This window comes from Mytilus californianus, unplaced genomic scaffold (genome assembly GCF_021869535.1).
Source record: "Mytilus californianus isolate M0D057914Y unplaced genomic scaffold, xbMytCali1.0.p SCAF_8, whole genome shotgun sequence".
NCBI classification, from domain to species: domain Eukaryota; kingdom Metazoa; phylum Mollusca; class Bivalvia; order Mytilida; family Mytilidae; genus Mytilus; species Mytilus californianus.
The window spans coordinates 8,496,329-8,516,041 of record NW_026262734.1 but is presented as its reverse complement, the minus strand read 5'-3'; the positions used below and the strand labels follow the sequence as shown (position 1 = coordinate 8,516,041).

General features: G+C 32.1%; 1 long non-coding RNA gene across 2 annotated transcripts in view; it reads left to right on the top strand.

The window, feature by feature from the left end:
• The window catches only part of LOC127713026 (uncharacterized), a 64,840-nt gene extending 46,557 nt beyond the window's left edge, over nt 1–18,283 (top strand). Inside the window, exons 1-3 of one of the 2 annotated variants that reach the window (XR_007987374.1) lie at nt 14,276–14,600; nt 16,076–16,155; nt 17,804–18,283. This is a non-coding gene — a long non-coding RNA (uncharacterized LOC127713026). Of the gene's footprint in view, nt 1–14,275; nt 14,601–16,075; nt 16,156–17,803 lie in introns of those variants that run through there. The other variant, XR_007987375.1, reaches the window with a different exon arrangement.
• The last annotated feature ends 1,430 nt before the right edge of the window (nt 18,284–19,713 follow it).

The following is a 19,713-nucleotide window of genomic DNA, read 5'->3' as shown; positions in this document are numbered from 1 at the left end:
CATGACGACTGCTTGTTCCGCTGCAGAGTATGACAAGAACACAAATGTCTGCATACTGAAAGGAGAATTTTTTAATGGAACGCAGTCATCTCTGTACACAGACAACGACAAACAAGTATTTCTCATTCAATAGAATTTTGGAACTTGTTGATAAAATACATAAATAAGGAAATTCAAAATCAACGATTCATGACAAGTAATTTTAACAACAATCTTCTGCAGTACAATTGATAAAATACTACTATATTTTCAGTGTTAAATATGACTTTTCTGTGAATGCGTAGTATATTTTTAGTTTTTGGATCTTAGAATCCCAAACTTAATATATCCTCGAATCAAATAATAAAGCTTTGGACACAAAACTGTAACAGACACCGTGAAGAGGTATGAAAGAAATAATTCAAAGGAAAATCGTTTTTGACATTGATGGCGTCTTACCGAAATGGAGATTTCAAATCTATGTAGATAAATTATATATACAAGTTTTGAATTTAAATTTCATTTTTTTATTATATTTCTGTTTTTTTTTCATATATACAAACTATCATTTGTTGCCTCGATAATGCTCTTTGGTAAACTATTTTCTTTCAATCACAATCAATGACTAATTTACGCATGTTTACTTATAAATAAGAATCCATAATTAATGGAAAATTAAAAAGGATATTTTCAATGTTCGCATAATGCTTTTGTCATTAACTTACTTATTTATCACCATGGAACACTTAAAACTAGATAACAAGACCTTGTTGATAGATATTCCGTATCAACAGCACAAGTACAACATGATGAAGTATAGGTTCTTATTCATCATCTTAATAACGTATTATATTGTTCTTTGTATTTGTTTTTAACTGTTGAGATCATTTTTTGACGTGGCTCGGTATTTATACATCCAACTATTGTGTTTGTCCTATGGTTATTTTTAGTATTCTTGTCTGAATATTTTTTCACTAATGTGCCTTGTCTTTAGAGTGTCGTAATGCCATTTTGTTTTTCTTTGTTGACTAAGTTGTTTGTTTTTATAGGGAATAAGATTGTACTACAAGGTTGACTGTTGTTTTCCATATACCCTGATTTTAACATTTTTGCGTATTACATATATTATGTCTGTTTGTTCTGCTCACAAATTGTTGCCATTATAATGGAAATCTATGCGACTGTTTGTCATACTAAACATATTTAATAAATTGATAATTTTAAAAGTACATGAAACTAAAGCATGTTGTTTCTCAGTACAAATGAATAATGTTTTAGGTATTCATATTTAAAAATAAATTAGTTTGCTTTGTAAGTTGTTTATTGATTGATTTGTTTCTGCATTTGAGATTGCCATCAGCAAATACTTTGATTTTATCTATACATACGGCATATTCTGTTAATAGTGATCAAAAAGGTAAAACATGCTACATTGACAACATATTTGTTGAATTTGGAGGTAGAGTTTTCCAGCAAGTTGTCGACATCCTTATGGGAACGAACTGTGCGCCTCTCTTTGCCGACCTCCTCTTATTTTGATATGAGTCGGAGTTCCTTCAGATACTTGTCAATAACGAGAAAATTAAAGAAGCCCGATCATTTAGTTTCCCATTCAGATATATTGATGATGTGCTTTCCATTAACAATCCAAATGTTTCTAATAGGGTTCCATTAATATATCCTCCAGAACTAGAAATTAGTGAAACAAAGGACATGGCTTCTCCCGCCTCATTTTTAGACTTAAAACTAGAATTTGACATAAGTGGTCATCTCAATACCAGAATCTATGACAAGCAAAACGATTTTACTTTTGAAATTATAAATGTTCCCCACCTTAGCAGCAATATACCGACTTCAACTGCATATGGGATATACATTTCTCAACTTATGTGGTATCCAAGGCCTTGTATGACTTTATAAAAGAAAGGCGAACGATACCAGAGGGACATTCAAACTCATAAAACGAAAATGAACAGACAATGCCATAGCTAAAAAAGAAAAAAGACAAACAGACAAACATAAGTACACAAATCACAACATAGAAAACTAAAGAATAAGCAACACGAACCCTACAAAAACTGGTGGTGATCTCAGGTGCTCCGGAAGTGAAAGCAAATCCTGCTCCACATGTGGCACCCTTCGTGTTGCTCATGTTAGTACAAGCCCGGTAATAAGTCTAATTCGGTAGGTCACATTAGTGAAAAGGAGACTTGATTGTAGTTACGACATCCGGAACATATTCGCTATCATCTGTGAAACGGATAGTCCATAACGATCAACCAAATTGTGATGGCGTCCGTAAAATTTACGAAGGGATGATTTAAGCTTCACCATTTGGAACTCTTGGTTTAATAGCTTCCTTGTGAGCATCAACTCTCTATCAAGAAAATCATGATAGGAAATACAAGCCCGGGAATATCGTATCAATTGGGAGATATATACTCCGTATGCAGGCGCTGCTGGAATGTTGCTACATAGAAATGGAAAGTTCACTACAGGGAAGCTGTATATGAGGCAGACGTAACTGTATCCGTTGTATCCTTTATCTCAAGTTCGATGGGATAGATGCGTTCCACTTCAGTCACCACATTTTGAATTATTTAGTGAGAGAACATAATCGATACAGCGGAAAGTAAAGTTGAAGGATACTGCTCACCTTTTTTCTTAATTCCTAAGAAATTCCTGTATGAAGCCAGCCTCATAAGAATAAAGGAACAAGTCGGCAAGACGAGGGGCACAGTTAGTTTCCATGGGAATGCCGACATTTTTTTGAAAAACACGTCCTCCAAACATTACAAATATGTTGTTTATAAAGAAATCAAGCATCTTTATAATGTCAGTTTCAGAGAATTTTTTGTTTGAATCAGAGTGATTTTTTACAAAGTAGGATTTATCCCTCCCTAATACAAGATACTTTTATCTACGTTGGCCATTCTTTTTTAAAAAACAAAGCAATACCAACTCTTTCAATTTGTCTTTTAGTTTGCAATGTAAAATACTTGTGTAAAGAGTAGAAAAGTCAATATTTTAATACTTTAGCAAGATGAAAGAGTCTTAGATTGTATGTACTCTAAAAGATCTTTACATTTTTTTAGTATCCACATATGATTCACGACACATCTAGAATAAGCAGTTTCACGATAAATTTGAAGCCCGGCTTTGATTCCTGATTAAATTGTTGTTAATAATTTAGCAAGCGGTTTCGTGGGGCACTTAGCAGACCCAGCAATATACCGTTGTTTTAAGGACACTTATATAGTTTAGGTATCCAATACAGTGATGGAAGATCCAGTCTTCATCTTTGTTGGAGAAACACAGAACAGACTTATGATTATTCAGGATTTCTTCTTTAGTTAGTGTCGTGGCGGTATATGTTGAGTTCCAAGTGAATTGTCAATACCTAATTCATTTATCAAGCAGTTTATGTTATGTGATTTATACACAAAAACGCTGTTGTTTGGGGCTGTATCTGCGGGGACAACAACATATTTTTCATGGAGGTAGGACAAGTGTTTTGCAACATTTGGGTCTTTAAAGATTGATGTATCATGGGTATTGATAGACCCATTCAGTTTCTTAATTCTGATTTGTATCAACGACCTCACAGTCTTAATCCATTCGGAAAGAGTATCTACGTCTTCTTTCTGGCGTTTGACCCATTGACTGGCATAATCCTCGACTGAATCCATCTAGTATTTTGAAGTTGTGTTTCTTATTGATGGGTTTATGCTCACGATATTTCGGAACTTTGGATAACACATTTCGCAGGAAAGTGTTACTGACAATGTTGCGGTCACCGGTAATAACGTGCCCAGCCGTATTATATATGAATGGGGAAGGTTTAGACTTAAAGTCGTTAATACTGAGATCCGGCAAAACATGTTTGTAATTGAAAAGTTTAGTTGCAATTGGTTTGGTATAGGTATAAGAAATGATTGGTACAGACTGATCTTTAAAATAGGGAGGTATTACGATTGAGCTAATTTATGATGAAGTATATTGCCCAAGTTGACGGCACCGAGACCTTTGTTGGCAAAGAAAAGTTTAAGAAAGGATCTTTTCTCTTTTTCATCTTTTTCAATGCGAACTGGTTTGAAAATTTTGTAACTTGCAATATCCGAAATGATAGCTGTAAGTTTGTATTGGTTTGAATGAGGGTTTGTAACAGTGGTTTCCGAAAAAATAAGTTGTACAGAGAATAAAGTTTTGAAAGGGGTAATGCATAAAGCTTCGTGCTTATGTGATGAATACCTAGCGGCTTTTGTATAAATGGCAGCAAGTCATTAATAGAGACATCATGGAGAGTTGGTGATGTATAATGCCGATGACCATGACAGCGTCTACGTGGAGGAGTAGAGTTGAAAATATTCATCATGTCACCAGTGTCTGAGCAGCAAGTTGATACGCCAGTTTATGTCAAAGAACGTCTCGTCCTTTTCTAAAAAAGTTCATTGGAAGATACCAAGACCTAGTTCATTGGAAGATACAAAGTATTTAACGAATGGAAAACAACTGTCACATGACTGACTGGGTACAGGCATTCTCTTATGTAGAAAATAGTGGTTTCAACCTTGTTTATAGCTAGCTAAACATCTCACTTGTATGACATCAGCAGTCATCTCAGTACCAGAATCTATGACAAGTGCGACGATTTTAATTTTGAAATTATGAATCTCCCCAACCTTAGTAGCAATATACCAACTTCAACTGCATTTGGGATATACATTTCCCAACTCATTCTGTATTCAAGAGCTTGCAGCTGCTACTGAAACTTTATTAAACGTCACCAGTGTCTGAGCAAAAAGTTAATAAACTAGGGTTATGTCAAAGAGCGTCTCGTTCTTATTTCTACAAAAGTTCATCGGAAGATACCAAGATCTAGTTGGTAAATATTCCGTATCAGCTAAACAAATAATACATGATGGTCTTGAAGTATAGATTCTAGTTACTGACGTTGTGTATTATCTTAATTACGTGTTATAGTGTTCTTACTTATTGTCGTTGTAAATTATTAACCTTTACTCCTTAGTCCATGTTTTGTTATATTCTTTTGGTGTGTTTCGGTACTTATGCATCCCGCCAATGTGTTTTTGTGCTGTGGTCATTTTTTGTATTCTTGTCTTTCACTTTTGCATATGTGCTTTGACTATATGCCATTTTCGTTTTTGTTTTATACAACTGGCACATTTATAATTACCAGAAAGTTTTATATTTTTTTACAAGATAATTATGAGAGACTATTCTTTGTAAAATTTAATATTGGAGAGATTGCTTTTGCTCTCTATATTATATTTAAAAGCTAGAGCAATTTTGTTTCCAATTTGTTTCACTAATTTCTGTATTAAAACTTTCTTCCCACCTTTGTTGTGAAATAGGAGAAACATTTCCTTGGTCGATATACAGTGAATAAACATCTTTAGCAAATAATTTGCTGATAGGCATTTTTTTAATATCATGCTCAAAAACACATCCAAATTAGTTGCTGTTAGGTGTCATGTGTTGTGGTATTAACAAATCTTTCCAGTCACGTGGTATAGCAAGTTTGATATATAGAAAAATAAAATGAAAACTTGCTAACTGAAGGATATTCCGTGACTTGTACGATTCAAATTTGAATAAAAGCGTTTTTGGGGTTAGTAATGTCTATTTTTTTTTGGGTCATTATATAGTATTAATCGAGCATGTATTGCTTCCTGCAATTCAATATGGTGGCATAAACTACGAAATGACAACTGTCGATATTGAGGAAGAGAGCCAAAAAAATCATTATGTAAAAATTTCATTACAATGCTTATATATAACTGGTGTATGAAATCTTACTTTTATTTCTAAGTCTAACTTAGTTTTCACGAATTCATAGATCCTGCATTTTTTTAAGAAAAAAAATCAATCATTGACATTTTGAGACTATTTTCAAAACACAATAATTTTGATATGACCGCCGTATTTAGTATTTGTAAGTGTTTAACAGATGTAGCATTTGCAGAATAAAAATACCGGGAGATAGCATGAAGGCCATTTGAATTTCAAAAGGACAAGAGAAACTGGTTATGCCATGGCAACAAAATGATTAGGACGAAAAGAAAAATAAGTATTCAAAACACAACATAGACAACTAAAGACTAGCATCACAAACCTCACCACAAATCGGGGTACCTAAAGGTGCTCTTGAAGGGCTAGAAGATCGAGAATATTTGTAATTTGAAATCAGTAATAATACAATAGTGACTTAGTGATATGTCGTCAGAGCTATATGACGTTGGTAGAAATCGCGAAAACAAAAACTGTATATGATGTTTATTTAAAAAAAACAACGTTAATTGATAACATATATGTTTCATTACTAACGTTGATAACTGAAAAATTTCCGTTGTGTGAGATTGTGGTTACAATAATTGTTATAAACGCATCATGATAGTCCCATAATTGAAGTTCATGCCATTCAAGTCATGTTCATTCTGTTTTTAACCTGACCAAATGAGAATAGTGTTCTACATTTATGTGTCGGTTGAATTATATTTAACGCTAGCTGGTGGGGAGTTGTTTTGTGAATGTTTAATTTTTTTATCAGTCTAATTTTATTTAATTTAGATGTGTTATTATGCATTGTTCTATCGATCTTTTGTTAGCTTTCATTTAACTCTAATATTGCCGTTTTTAGGTGTAGGTGTGCATGCACAATAAGCAAATAATCAAAGATTAATATTGGATCATATTGTAGTAATGTATTTTTCCGTATGAAAATAACTACACATTTTTCGTCGATTCTTACTTAAGCATACTGCTCATAGATCCAGATATGAACAAGCAGTGTCTCAATCAACATGATTTGCATGCCTATTGTGTAAATACTAATCAGAAACACAGTGTCTCAATCAACATTATGTGCATGCCTACTGTGTAAACACTAATCAGAAAAGCAGTGTCTCAATCAACATAATGTGCATGTCTACTGTGTAAATACTAATCAGAAAAGCATTGTCTCAATCAACATTATGTGCATGCCTACTGTGTAAACACTAATCAGAAAAGCAGTGTCTCAATCAACATTATGTGCATGCCTACTGTGTAAACACTAATCAGAAAGGCATTGTCTCAATCAACATTATGTGCATGCCTACTGTGTAAATACTAATCAGAAAAGCATTGTCTCAATCAACATTATGTGCATGCCTACTGTGTAAACACTAATCAGAAACACAGTGTCTCAATCAACATGATGTGCATGCCTACTGTGTAAACACTAATCAGAAACACAGTGTCTCAATCAACATTATGTGCATGCCTACTGTGTAAATACTAATCAGAAACACAGTGTCTCAATCAACATTATGTGCATGCCTACTGTGTAAACACTAATCAGAAAGCATTGTCTTTATCAACATTATGTGCATGCCTACTGTGTAAACACTAATCAGAAAAGCAGTGTCTCAATCAACATTATGTGCATGCCTACTGTGTAAACACTAATCAGAAAAGCAGTGTCTCAATCAACATTATGTGCATGCCTACTGTGTAAACACTAATCAGAAACACAGTGTCTCAATCAACATTATGTGCATGCCTACTGTGTAAACACTAATCAGAAACACAGTGTCTCAATCAACATTATGTGCATGCCTACTGTATAAATACTAATCAGAAACACAGTGTCTCAATCAACATTATGTGCATGCCTACTGTGTAAATACTAATCAGAAAAGCATTGTCTCAATCAACATTATGTGCATGCCTACTGTGTAAATACTAATCAGAAAAGCATTGTCTCAATCAACATTATGTGCATGCCTACTGTGTAAACACTAATCAGAAACACAGTGTCTCAATCAACATTATGTGCATGCCTACTGTGTAAATACTAATCAGAAAAGCAGTGTCTCAATCAACATTATGTGCATGCCTACTGTGTAAATACTAATCAGAAACACAGTGTCTCAATCAACATTATGTGCATGCCTACTGTGTAAATACTAATCAGAAAGCATTGTCTCAATCAACATTATGTGCATGCCTACTGTGTAAATACTAATCAGAAAAGCATTGTCTCAATCAACATTATGTGCATGCCTACTGTGTAAATACTAATCAGAAAAGCATTGTCTCAATCAACATTATGTGCATGCCTACTGTGTAAATACTAATCAGAAAAGCATTGTCACAATCAACATTATGTGCATGCCTACTGTGTAAATACTAATCAGAAAAGCATTGTCTCAATCAACATTATGTGCATGCCTACTGTGTAAATACTAATCAGAAATGCAGTGTCTCAATCAACATTCTGTGCATGCCTACTGTGTAAATACTAATCAGAAACACAGTGTCTCAATCAAGACTATGTGCATGCCTACTGTGTAAATACTAATCAGAAACACAGTGTCTCAATCAACATTATGTGCATGCCTACTGTGTAAACACTAATCAGAAACACAGTGTCTCAATCAACATTATGTGCATGTCTACTGTGTAAATACTAATCAGAAAAGCAGTGTCTCAACCAACATTATGTGCATGCCTACTGTGTAAATACTAATCAGAAACACAGTGTCTCAATCAACATTATGTGCATGCCTACTGTGTAAATACTAATCAGAAACACAGTGTCTCAATCAACATTATGTGCATGCCTACTGTGTAAATACTGATCAGAAAAGCAGTGTCTCAATCAACATTATGTGCATGCCTACTGTGTAAATACTAATCAGAAAAGCAGTGTCTCAGTCAACGTTATGTGCATGCCTACTGTGTAAATACTAATCAGAAACACAGTGTCTCAATCAACATTATGTGCATGCCTACTGTGTAAATACTAATCAGAAACACAGTGTCTCAATCAACATTATGTGCATGCCTACTGTGTAAATACTAATCAGAAAAGCATTGTCTCAATCAACATTATGTGCATGCCTACTGTGTAAATACTAATCAGAAACACAGTGTCTCAATCAACATTATGTGCATGCCTACTGTGTAAATACTAATCAGAAAAGCATTGTCTCAATCAACATTATGTGCATGCCTACTGTGTAAATACTAATCAAATATACAATTCTTATAAGGTAGAACACATATTGCGCGTTTAATCTACTTAAAACTCATCAGTGGCACTCAGTCAAATCAATTGATGGTCAAATTAATTAGAAGTTCAAAGGCATTACACACCACAAATTCAATGTCATTACAGGAGCTTTAACTATTTGTATAGTGAAACAGCAGAAGAATCGAACCAGTAGCTTTGTTTTTACAGAATCCGAGCTTATAATTGTAATCAAGAATTATATATAATGAGTTTAATGAATACATATGGTGCACAACTAATTATGTATCATTTCCAGATGTATAGATGTCTTTTTGTTTTTTGTCGTTGGGTTGCTGTCTCAATTACGTAAATTATTTTAAAATGCATTATTAAAGAAACTTAAATATACCTGATCTCACTCTTTTCAAAGTTCATGCAATTTCGACAGTTTTCTGATAATTGAATATATGTATATCTTGCACACTGAAATCGATAATAAGTTTAATTTTCTCTCGGTAAAATGTATTTGACCTGATTTTCTATACCAATTCATATTTAAATGATCATCGATTTTAGTCATCCTTGAAATGTCAGACATTGAAATAACACTTTATTAAGTTTTGTGCATTCGAAGCGCACTTCTGGATTAACCTTCTTCAGGAATGCTTAAATTAAAGAACTTATAGGAAAAGGATATATAGATACTTCAATATTTGAGGAGTATATGACCAATAGGGACGTAAATAAAATGGTCAAATCTACAGTAGTCCCTAGTCTGTCAACACTGACTTTTAGTTCGATACTCGCACGTGGCAATGGGTGTTCGACTCTAATCCTAATTGACTAGGAATACCAGTTTGTTTTCCTCTCAGAGGTTGTTGGTTGTTTCCTACATCAATAAAAAGAACTGGCCGCCATGATATAACAAAGATTGTTGAAAGTGCCATTCAACATAAAACAATTAATAAATCAAGTACACCGAAGGTCAACTTGAGATTGAGGCAGTAGGAACCTTCGTTCCGTAATTATTTCTAAATACATCAACGAAGAATAAGTCCCTTTCTACTATAAGTTCATTTTCCAGTGGCAGTCCAATTTTCCGACCTTCATGTCGGTTAACCCTTATTACATGACCTAACTATTGTATTTATGTTCTGCATTTGCATGAAACATTTACCACATGACGTTTAGCCATCAATTAATCAAAATAAAACACTGACAAGGTAAGGACTGATATTTCTGTGAAAATTCCATATAACGTATAATGTACGCAAACATTTCTATGGAGTATTGATCTCCTACATGATACGATATTTCAGATCTTGCATTTTGTTTAAACAAACTTGAAGTTTGAATGCCTCTTTGGTATCTTTCGCCTCTCTTCTGTCCTCATTGCCTTGATCATGTTGATTGAGGATTGCTGCTTACAACATGCACAAGAAAGATATGGAATCAAGTGTTCCTAATATGTGATGTTGAAGTCATCCTATTAATAGTCAACATTGGGGAATATTTGTATCAAATATGAACATGGATATGTTACTATAGTTGTAGCATCGTTTTGGTCTTCTTTTAATAGATTTTGTCATAAGCAGTAGATACCAGGATTAACATTTCAAAAAAACCAACCCATTTTCAATGCTAAATGAAAATATAAGTTAAAGATTATAAAAACCGAACATTTTGAAAAATTGTATCAAATACAGCAGAAGCAATCTATGCCTGGGGGTAGAAAAACCTAAGTGTTGCGAGTATTTGATTATTGTAAAATCAATAAATTAATCGGAATGAACATACCTCTCATATTTCATGATAACACTAAAGTGCAAAATACTGGGCAGTTTGAATCCTAAGGGAAAAAACGCCAATCAGTTGTGGTACCGACCAAGTAATTGTAAACACTCATCAAAGTTAACAGCTGGCTAAGAAGCTGGTACAGCCGACGCGTATTTAATTTCCATGTTGGGTTTATATCCCATATTTGCTAAGATAATCCAGAGCTTGCATATCCTAACATGATTTCCTTTATAGAGGGTTGCTGCTTACAAGGAAAATATTAAACTGAGTAGAGTTCTAAGTGCTGATTTGCAATCATACATTCAAATATTTTACGGACCCCATTTCCGATATGGTTTAATGTTATGGAATATCTGTTTCACAGATGACAACGGATATGTTGCAATTGTCGTTACAGCAATCCCGTCTCTTTTCCTCATATTTGACCTGCTGAATTGGACTTATCACCGGGTGTGTACTTCCATAAGCAAGATGACGAATGATGCATATGGAGCAGTATCTGCTCACCCTCCGGAAAACCTGGGATCAACTCCAGTTTTTGGTGGGGTTCGTGTTGCTCAGAGTTTAGTTTTCTATGTTGCGTTTTGTATAATTATGTTTGTTTTTGACCATTCTGCGTTTTTTCACTTGTCATTTTCAGTTTGTTTTTCGACTTATAAGTTTGAAAATCCCTTTGGTTTTTTCCACCTCTCTTGTTATGTAATATACCCGGTTTATAATTTACGTGCATATTTGCGCAGCATGTTTTACAACAATCGTATTTTTCTTCAGAAATAATAAAAAAGTAAATATGCTAGATAAACTTTCTGAAACTGATGAGATGATAAATGGGACTGTTATGATATGATTAAAGCTGCGGCCCTTTAATTGATCGACTGATTGTATATATTCCTCTTGGTATCAATTGAGCCTTAATAGTGAGTTTGAATAACTCTTTGATATCTTTCGTCTCTCTTTTTCTTCTTCACACTAGTATCCCTCATTTAACTTAAAGTCATATTGAACTTATTAGTCGAACTTGTTTTTGCAAAGTCTTGAAAAATCTATTAATTTGGAGATATAAACTCCATATGAATCGCTTCTGGACTGTTGCTACATAGAAATGGAGTGTTCAAAACTGGAAAGATGAAAAAATCTCTTTTGTCATATAGTTTTGTCCTCAAACGATCCTCATTGGTATTTTGTAGATGTAAGGCAAGATATGAGGAAGACTAAACGGTTGTATCCTTTATTTCTATTTCATAGAAAAGTAAATGTTTTGTTTGTAATTCTAAGTTGTATTCATGCAGTTCATTAAACGACGACAAGTCTTATTGTTACAGGTTCTACACATATTATTTGTTGGGTCCAACATTAAGGCAAAACTGTTCGTAATATGGACTATAAAGAGTAGCACTTCGATAGTTTTACTTCTCATCCGTTTGTGTTTTCAACATTTCTTAACTTCTGTCAACCTAATTATTTTTTTAATTCATTGATCAAAATTGAACAAGAAATGAGTTGAAACTAGCAACACTAGGTCTCACCTGCATAAAACTGATCAGATTATTTGCATAACCATGCAACAAGACAAAATTTTCGTTCGTTGACACTCATTATACATTAATTTTTTTCTTCAAATGCTTAATGCTTAACAGTTATTTATTGTTACGTTTAAAGATTTGGAAAGCAGTACAGACAGAGTTGTTACTGCCTATGCATGTGGACATATCGGATACAAATACTTAGGTCCTGTCATGGAGACGTCTTTAGCTTAAAGTAACATTCAGTGTACGATAATGTACATCTCCAAGACAGCCTGTATCGCAGCAGAGTACGACAAAAAAAAAATGTCTGTACACTGAAAGATTAAAGTATGAATGGAACGCAGTAATTTTTTCTCCCAGACAGTGACAAAACATATTTTTTATTCAATAAAAATTTGAAGGTTGTCAATTCTGTGTGACTTTTAATGGCGACAAAATGGGAAATGTTTTACCATAAAACAATATACAAATAGGGAGATGTTATATGATTGTCACCACAGATAAAATGACGAGGATATAATTTTAGGTCATTGTACGACTATGAAAAACGCATATAACCCATACCATATAGTAAGCTGTGAAAGGCATGCACAAGTGAAACAATTTAAAAAAGAGAAAAACCAACAGGCTGATGTATGCTCAAAACAATAAACTAAAAGTAAACATGACAGACAGAAATAACGTAGTCGCTCTACATTTTTAATTGTTTTAACAACACTCTTACACACCAAGCAGAACTGTCTTAGACTTTGGACTTACCATAATCGTAATAAGTATATCTTCATATTCTGATTGTTTTCTTCTTCTAAATTCTTAACTTGTTTAAGTAGTGAGCTTCAAGTTTGATCTGCTACTTCTTTTATCAAGTTAAATGAAGCCGACAGTAGTGTACGATGTTAAAATCTCGTAAATCCTTTAAAGGAGACAAATCGAAGAAACAACAAAAACTCATGGCATGATATGTCCTCCAAAACAAGCAAAACTAGATGCGTTGACAGGGTACACGTTTCCCGCTATGTATGCTCAACCCAGCCATGCGCATTCAGACTCAATCAAAATCACTGGTAAACGAATTTTGATCTGAAAGAGTCATGTTGATTCGAACAGTTTTTTTAAACACTGAACAATATGTTATTCAATAATTGTCAGTATTTCGGTTAATTTTCAGATCAATCCAAAGCATTAAAGTCAGTGCTGTTCACACAATTCGCTTGCATTCAATTATTATTTGTTCAGTTTATGTTCAAACTTTTAAGTAGTTTTTATTTACGTATATACATCAACATCATACTGAAATGTCTTAAAAAGTACTGAATTGAATCCAAGCGAATTTTCAGAGCACTACTGAATTTACAGCAGTGGATAAGTGTGAACATTGACTAAATTACTAAACATTACAAAACAATTTATTGTTAAATTTTTTAGATGATGTTAAAACTTAAATTTACCGTTTCATATCAAAACTGGTTTACTAGTGAATGTCACAATTTGGAATAGCACAATCGGTTACATAATAGATCAGACGATTATACTGGTGTCTATAAATCGAAGATCGCAAAAACATGTCGTTAGTCAATTGAGACAGCCACACTTCTTTTCAGTCAACCCGTGACGGTGAACACAAAACTTATGTGAAAAAAGTATAACAAACCGAACTCCAAGACAAAGTCAAAAGGGGAAGTCCAGAAAAACTGAAAAAATCAAATCAACGGAACAAGTGAAAAACAACTCACATATTCCTGACTTGGTACAGGCATTTCCCGAGGAAAAGGATGGGTTGAACCTGGTTTATAGCTAGCTCAACCTCCAATTTGTATGACAGGTGTTTATACTTCCGTTATATTAACAAATTGGATGAGCAACCCAAACAAACATAATCGGTTAATGTGAATAATTTAGATAAAGCAGCCAAGTGATTTTAATATCATTTCTTTCTTTTTTTTTCATAATTATTCAGTTTATTGCACAATTGGTTGTTAACAAATACCCTAAAAGGTACAACTATCCCAAATAGGTTTATCCCTGTGTGTGAATTATCAAATGAACCAGGGGATTCACAAGATAAACTTATTATAAGTTTCAAAAGTGGTTAATAGAATATTACAATCGATATAGTTTACAAAATCTGCATAGCGACAAATCAGGAAAACATACGTTCTCTCTGTTTACGTTTTTCTACTTATTTTAATTGTATATCACGTGGTATAGATGTTTATTATGTATCTCGAACACGTGTATTTTATTCATTCTTGTGTGTTGGAATATTCTTAACTTATTTGGTAAGTTTTACATTTAATGAAATAACTGTTTTGTTTTCTTTAACGATAACTTGTACACGCTACAGAATACTGAAAACTTGAAGCATTATGCGTATATATCAATCATTGATGACATTCTGATGGTAAGTTAACATGATCAAAAACATGGATAAAGAATGAGTTTTTGTTGATACTTTGTATAAAGTATTGCCAATCGTTTCGTGTAAACAGAGAAACAGTATACATAAAACATAAATGAGAAACATAGTGTTGCTCTACGAGTATAATGTCTTAACTTTCACATAAATAGACACACACACATATACCTACACAAAAACATGGTCACAAAACTTGCACACTCACACTCCCTGTCACACAACTACTCAACCATGAATACTTGCACACCTCTCCTATTGAATTACATTGCGGTTAATTAGATATATTTAAATGTATCTTTCAAAAATTTACTACATTTTCTTTGTACGAGTATACTATTTTCATACCATTCTAAGAATTCTAATTTAAAAACACTATATACATCTATGTACTTGTGTTTTAACTCTGATGCATAATTACTTTTGTAAACAGCAAATAAATCAATTGTTAACAACACATTAATATCAAAATATGAACTGTCATGAATTTTGTATCCAAGTATTAAATTTTGCATTGATAAAATATGTGTACCTATTTTTATTTTATCAAGTATTACCCAACTTTAATTCAAAATTCTGGTAAAAATTCACACTCTTTAAAAAAATCATCACAATTTTCTACTTGGTGACATATATGACATTGATTATCCTTCATTATTTTCCATTGATAAAGCAGTTGCTTACATGGTAATATATAATTGATCAATTTCCACCTAAACATTTTTAGTTTGTTATCATTTAACTGGTGAAATGTAAAGTTTAATATATCATGTATATGATTTGAAGAATTTAGATTGAATATTTTTTTTCCATTTTATGAAGCCAATAGGTGTGTCACTTTCTATACCTTTGATATAATTATATATATCTTTAGCTTTTAATTTTTTAATGCAAATTGATTTGGCTTTGTTTTTTGCTTCTAAGTATAGATTTCTGTCTATTTGAACTTTAGTTGAAATTGATTGATTTGATTTAAACATGATTTTCCATTCCTTTTTGATTTCAGATTTTAGTTTAGAAAGTTCTGCTATCCAGTTTGATTTTTCTTTCAATTTATTTAAGATTACTTTTTGGGAGATATTACCTTGTTTATCTATGATATCATTAATAAAAAAATGTCACTTTCTATCCAGTTTGGAAAAACAAGACTTTTACCATTTAATTTTCTTCTAACCATTTGACTCTGGATCTTACTTGTGCACCTTTAACTTCATTTTTATAAAGATTTTCTAGATTTTATTCAATTTTTTTTTTCATCTTTAGTTTCTTTTGAAGGATTAATTTTATTATCTAATCTTTGTAAGTTCATTTCTAAATCTTTTATTTTCTTTTTCTTTTCAGATGACTTGTATTTATAATACATTACAGTTATGTCCCTTACTTCAGATTTGAAGATATCCCAAATATCTCTAGAATCTCTGGTAAGTGCCTTTTCTTTATATTTTAAAATAAGGTTGTTTATATGGTTTTTATAATTATCATCTATTAAAATACTATTATTTATTTTAAAGAAACCTCTTCCTCTACCATAGGGATTTTGTCTTATTTTTAACGAAATGGCTTGGTGATCAGTATGTGATATCATAGCAGGTCTTATATCAGAATTGATTACGTGTGGCCTTATGTCTGGACTGACCAAAAAGAAGTCTATTCTACTTGTTATATTCGTATTGTTTTTTCCTTCTCCATTTAAATTGAATTTTGTTTGGATTTATTTCCCTCCATATATCTATTAATTTGTTTTTTTTTTAATGAGCTGTTTAAGACTATTTACTGGTTTGTAGTATTTATGAAAGCTATTTGATTTCCTATCTATCTTTAATAGGGTTTCATTCATGTCCCCTCCTAAAATTAAGATACCTAAGCGATTATTTTCTATGATGTTATTTACGCTTTTCAAAAATTTATTTCTGTTAGTATGAATGTTGGGGGCATATACATTTATTAAGGTAAAAATGTTATCGTTAACTTCAATGTTGATCAAAACAATTCTCCCAGTATTATCTTTAACTTCATTTGTTAGTTTATAATTTAAACTGTCTTTAATAATTATTGAAACGCCTCTGGATTGGGAACTTCCATAGCTATGAAAAAAATTACCTTTTACTTTACTATTAATAATATGTTCATTTTTCTCTATTAGATGGGATTCTTGTATAAATAATATATTACATTTTTGATGTTTATTCCACAAATATAATCTCTCTCTTTTCTCATTCTGTCCTTAACCTTGACAGTTTAAGGATATAATATGTATATTGTCACTCATTGTTTTTACCTAGGAACTGTTCACTTTTATACATTAAATGTAACTGTACAATTATGGTACTCATAATTAGTGTAATAACCCACCCAATAGTACATATTAATGAGAGTATTATTAGAACAACCTGCCTTATTACATTCTTTACATGTTTGTATATACACAAGGTTAAATGCACTGTTAACTTCTTTTTTTCAAAGACACAATATAGTAATAAAAATATCATTATAAAGAAGGATAGTTGTAAGAAATGACCATTATAACAATGTAACATAAAACAAAATAACAGATTTGATTATGCTAACCACTTTCGAGCTAAATTTTGTTTGTTTACATATCAATACTATGTATCTAATATAAGAATAACAAAGCTTAAGTGTATTTAAATATACAAATATATCATTCAAATAACTTTACACTTTTCCAATAATCAGGATAGACGCTATCATGATTCTCATCGATCTCTGAATTGTTTTATCGAGTAATCTATTTTTAGATTCAGTGAAAACCGAGAAATTTGTTGATTTTTGGAATAGGGTCTGCATGAATATAACTGTAGTTATAATGTTTTTAATAAGGTATGTCACATGTATGACGATACTGCAAATTAAAAAGAGAAAATAATTTTGAACATTTAAATATAGTTGCAGATATTTTGTGTTTGACAGATGATACATGTTTACACTGACAACTACATTGATTGACCTACTTAAATAGTTGTTTATTGATGTGTGCGTTTGATATAAACTATATTGTAAAAGAACAAACAAATAACTTTTATTTACATATGTTTCAATTCTTTTCAGGTATATTAGAGTGGCAATCACCATGGATGTGGAAGTAGCTTGAACAAAAAATACATGAACTATATAGAAGGAACTAATTTTAAGTTTTTGGGTACCTAAGGCAATAGTGGTGTTTTTAATATGCCAATCTTTGAATTTGATACTAATTGTGTCCAGGTGAACTGATTGAGATAATGTACATGTATATGGCCGATCTTGTTCAGTTTTAAAGTTATTCTGGTATATGTATGTGAGGAATTGAGACATTTATTAACATAGATTTTATATTTCAAGGAAGCGATTTCATCAACTAAGTGATGTGGAACGCAGCTACAATTAATCAATTTACCAATCATACTGGAACCATTCAGATTTGGATTTACACGTGTTTTGAATTGATTCTTGGTTAATCAAAAGATGATAATAACTTTCAATGGATCAACTATTTGATCATGTTCATTTGTTTTCATGATAATCAAAATAAAATATTTCATTTCAACATTTAATATATTTTTCCTTACAGAGTGTATACAATCTAATATTATTGTATCACACAATGAATTATTTTTTTCACATATTTCAGTTAAGATAAAAATATAACTAACATATATACATATGCACAAAAATTGTGCATTGAAAAACACACTACTGTACATTAAATTTAACTAGGTCACTGGTTAGGGATTTGTCGTCTGTTTTGTCGGCTCTACTACTCGTTTATGTAATTCATCGGTCGGTGTTGTTGCTTGCCTTTTCCCAGTTGATTGGCTTGGAGTTTTAGGATCTCTAAAGTTCATATAGTGATCCATGGGTCGAGAAGCTGACTTGGGCAGATTTTTGTTTGTTTGATTTATTTTTGTTTGATTTTGTTTTATTTGTCTTTTTGTCTTTTTTGTTTGTCTGCTCATTTTTCGTAGTAATTTGTTTACGTTCATTTGAGACTACTAATTGTTGTTCATCATCTTCGCTATCATCATTTGAATCATCACTACTTTGACTTGCAGGTTGCTTATCTTTAGTTTCATCATGAACGTTATCAACGTTAGCAGCTTCAGGTATACTATCAGGAACATTCGAATCACCATTCTGATCTTGATCTGCTGCTAGATCGTCCATCGGTTGTTGACATTCTTTGGCTTTATGATCTGATTTGCCACAGGAGTTGCACATCCAGTCATTGTCACAGGTCTCCTGTTTATGTCCCGTCTTCTTCTATCATGTCGTTCTTCTTCATAACTTTGCGGAATTAGTTTAAAATCTCTCTATTTCCCCTATGAATTTATTGAACATCTTCACCGTGACATTAATGTAAAAAGATAAGGTTTTGCGTAGAAATTTGTTTAAAATTTTTATCGAACAATAGCATAATTACCCAGACCATTCCTAATGATAATTTTATACACACTCTTTCGAACAGACGACTGATTTGATGTTTGAATAGTCTTGGTTTATTTTATTTCATATTGTTAAACTAGTAATATACTAATTAATGAACATTTAATAATTTTAAGTCTGTTATTCATGTTTTGATTTTTTTGAAAATACTGCGATATTAACTACACAAATTCATCGGTAAAACCCAAATCCACAAACATATGTACACGTGGAGAAAAGTATGTATATACAGTAGTTTCTTTCACGATTTTACCTTAGAAATATTTCTAAGTGTGATAACATCATTTACACATTTAATCATAAATTCAAAATTTATGATACAAAACATATAACATTGTCATGATGGTAGCACTTCACAAACTATTAAAGATAAACTTAAATCACATTAATTCATTTATGTCACATTGACAATCTTAAATTTAACAGAAGTATTACACATATGACAACGGAATCGATTTTACAATTAAAATCAGAATAAACGATAAAACATAAATAATGCCACTGCCGTAAAAGAATATCATGTCAATGTGACTTAC